This window comes from Mustela nivalis (assembly GCF_964662115.1).
Source record: "Mustela nivalis genome assembly, chromosome: 3".
Lineage (NCBI taxonomy): Eukaryota > Metazoa > Chordata > Mammalia > Carnivora > Mustelidae > Mustela > Mustela nivalis.
In genome coordinates this window covers 92,256,005-92,259,846 of record NC_139022.1, presented here as the reverse complement: position 1 = coordinate 92,259,846, position 3,842 = coordinate 92,256,005, and the positions used below count along the sequence as shown (strand labels likewise).

The 3,842-nt window shown below is 44.4% G+C and overlaps 1 pseudogene across 1 annotated transcript; it reads right to left on the bottom strand.

The window, feature by feature from the left end:
* Positions 1-433: 433 nt before the first annotated feature.
* LOC309860931 (tubulin alpha-1B chain pseudogene) lies at positions 434-1,695 on the bottom strand (annotated as a pseudogene). Its single transcript has 2 exons — positions 1,453-1,695; positions 434-1,403 (listed from the first exon to the last, which is right to left on the bottom strand). The product of its transcript is annotated as a tubulin alpha-1B chain pseudogene (transcript).
* Positions 1,696-3,842: the final 2,147 nt, after the last annotated feature.

Here is a 3,842-nt window from a genome sequence, read left to right as displayed (position 1 = left end):
AAGCCCTATCTGCAATATATAACCACATAGAGAGATTAAGTCTTCAACATTTGAATTTGTGGGGGGGTGGGTGGGATTCACGCTACAGCAATGTCTGCCCAACTCTCACCTTCAGCCTTCATGGGCTTCATTGTTTTACCCACATCTCCTGTATCACTTGTAACTGGATTCCACTCTCTCTGTAACTGTGCATCTCTTAATAGGTGAGTAGAACAATTAACATTTATTTTTATGGTCATATGTTTGGTCAAATTTGGATACTCATTTTTTTTTTCTTTCTTAAAGCCTTACTTTGAAACATGATGGCAAAATCTTACAGGTACCCATGGAAAAGTAAGACATGATCACAGTTAAAATGAAGACAATCTAACCAGAAAGCTTGAATCCCTGTCAGCTAATGTCGAAGCTAAAGTTGTGAGGGTAACATGCTGAAAGGAATGGTAATTAGTATTCCTCTCCTTCTTCTTCACCCTCTCCTTCAACAGAATCCATACCAATCTCCTCATAATCCTTCTTAAGTGCTACCATGTCCTCACGGGCTTGAGTCAACTTTCCTTCCTCCATTTCCTCATCTACATACTAGTGAACAAAGGCACACTCAGCATACAACAGGTCAAACTTGTGGCCCAGGAAAGACAAAGCCTCAGCAATGGCTGTGGAGTTGCCCAGCATGCACACAACTCTGTACTTTGGCCAGGTCTCCACCAGGCACCATATGGGAGGCTAGTAATTAATGCCCACTTTGAAACCAGTGGAGTGCCAGTCCACAAACTGGATGCTGTGCTTGGTCCTGATGGTGGCAATGGCAGAATTGACATCTTTGGGAACCACGTCACAACAGTACAATTGGCAGTAAGCCATGTATTTACCATGGTGGGAGTCCCATTTCACCATCTAGTTGACTGGCTCAAAGCACACATTTGTCATCTGTGCTACAGAAAGTGGTTCATGGTAGGCTCTCTCAGCAGAGATGATAGACCTATGTGGCCAGAGGAAAGTGGGTATAGAGATAGGGCAACAGGTTGGTCTGAAATTCTGTCAGATCAGCATTCAGGGTTCCATCACAAGTGAGGGAAACAGTGAGGGAAAACACGATCTGGCTAACAAGGCGGTTAAGGTTAGAGCAGGCCGGGCGTTCCATACAGAGGTTTCTATGACAGACTTCAGAGATGACCTCATTGTCCACTGTGAAGGCACAATCACAGCTTCAGGGTGGTGTGGGTAGTGAGGATGGAGGTGTAGGGGCTCAATTCCAACTGTGGAAATTTGACGGGTTGCATACATGAGAACTCCAACTTGGACACCTTGCCATAATTGGTCAAGAGAAGTTCCACCAGCACAGAGGTTCCACCTTCAAAGCTGTGGAAAACCAAGAAGCTCTGAAGATCTGTGCACTGGTCAACCTGTTTCCAAAATTCAATCCAAGACAAAGTCAATCGTCTCCTTGCCAACCATGTGACACCCTCGGGCACAGTTATTGGCAGTATCTTCCTTGCCTATGATGAGAAGCTCAGAGTAAAAGAGCTGGCAGTAGGTGCCAGTGTGAAATTTATCAGTAACAGTGGGTTCCAGATTTACCAACAGTGCCCTGGGGACAAAGCCTGCCAGACCCTGTCTCACTGAAGGAGGTGCTGGAGTCATCTCCTCCCCCAGTGGTCTTGTCACTTGGCATCTGACTGTTGAGCTGGCTGCCATGGTCCAGGCAATAGAGTTCCCAGCAGGCATTGCTGATCTGCACAGCAGCCTCGTCAACGTGGGTGGGAGATGCACTCACGCATGGCGGCTATTGCTTAGCAGGCACAGGTGACAGGAGCAGACACTGGGTCCGGGTTACCCTCTGCAATAAGCTAAGAGTCTGGGTAAGTAACACACGCTGGTACTCATATTTTATGTTGTGATTCCCTTCTCTTGCTTTTGATATTCCACTGTGTGATCTGTTTTGTTAAAATGCCAGTGCGATTCCCACCTCCCCACACCTTTTAGCAGTTTGCTTTTTGCTGTCTAAATGACTTTTTCTTTGTCTTTGAGGGCCAGTATTTGGAAATACTTGGAAACCTGCCAGTGTTGTTCATTGTGTACCAGGTTTTCCCAAATCACAGTGCAACCTTTTCATTTGAAGATTCAAGTCGTATTTTACTTCCTAAAAGCACTTTACTATTATCTCCAGGCTTCTTCTTAAAGGATACCAATAATGTATACATTGCCTTTCTTTTCCCCTCCATATCTTTCATATTTTCTTTAATCCGTTCTAAGTTCGTTCATTTCTAGTTGATTTTTGCTTGCTTTTCTTAACCCTGTTCATTTATCCATCACTGACCTCAGCACTGTCTATCCTCCTCTGTGTTTATTCCAGTATCCTTGCATTTTAAAGACGGCTTTGTTTTTCTCTTCTGCTTCCTTCCTGAATTCTGCAAGTCGTTTCATCTCCACCTGCCATGTCACTATTACTTTCTGCAAGGTCTCAATTGCTCTTCTTTCAGTTGTAGAGTTAAGTTGTCTTAGCTCGTAGCCTTGTATTTAGTCATAATTTTCAACATCTTGATCGTTACTTGCTCTTGTGAGGATCCCCTTCTGCCATATATATCCATCGTCCCCTCCCCTCCTTTTGTCTTATACTATTTTTACATAAAATCTGTTCTGTTTGCCTTTGTGTGTTCATTTCTCAATTACATGCATCCTTCCTGGACTTTGGAACTGGTTCATGTTGGGAAGGGTGTGAACACTTCCAGGCTAGCAGGCATTTTCTAGAGTTTAGGGAGAAGCTCGTTATGATAAGGCTGCACATGCAACTTATTTTAGCTTTTACCTCTCTCTCCAGCCAACAAATATGGGCAGCTAGAGAGCAGGACATAGTTCAGCCTCTTGCCCACTCTCTCATGAGATAGACAAAAATGGCATTTCTACATGTTTTAATTCGACTCTGCTTTTCCCATTTCTTTGTGTAATGAAACAGGGCCCAGAGATCTGGTTCTCCTCCACCAACACAAACAGCAGTCATTCGTATGATTCCAAAGCCAAGATAATTGGCTTTGACCCTCAGAGTTCCATCTATGTAAGAAAATGCTTTCCTGCCAACCGTGTCTGAGACTCACATCTGCAAACACTCCCACTGGGAGTCTTCCTGCAGCCATATTTGATCTCTACTGTATTGTCAGCTCTCCCAGTAGATTATCTTTTGGAGGGGGTCAGTCCTCAGTTTGATCAAAGGTGACGTATTTCTGCCCTTCTTTTCTCTGTCTGGCTAATTCGAAGAAGCAATGGAAAAGTATCTTCAGTATGTCCTTTTAAATGAAAGCCCCAGTGTTTACCAAAGGTAAAGTTTAAAATGAACACAGAGTAACTTCAAAGGGGAGAAATGTGTTGGCAGGAGGACACTTATCCTGAGAACTGATTATGGAAGGCAGGGAACAGTTACTTTGCCAGTGCCTCAGTAGGGGATGAGAAGAACCAATGTTCAGACTGTGTATATATATTGGTCCCTCCCTGTTAAACTCGTTTCCCCAAACACTGAGTGCTTTGCTGTATCCCACCCTTCCAAGTCCTTGGTACTCAAAACGTGAGCCACGCACCGGTAGTATCAGCAGAGATGGGAGCTGGTTAGACATGCAGAGCCTCGGGCCCTACCTCAGACCCCAGACTCAGAAGAGGAATCTGCATTTTAGCAAGCTTCCTAGGTGACTCATAATCACAGTCAGTGGGGGGAGCACCACTGGAGATCTCAGCACTAGCATCCCTTCCCTCCAAAGACCCAAACACCTGAGGCTCCTTGGTTACATAGGCCCACATTTCTTCTCTTCTGAGCTCTCACTCTGTAATTTTACATTTATTAGAATATGTTTAAA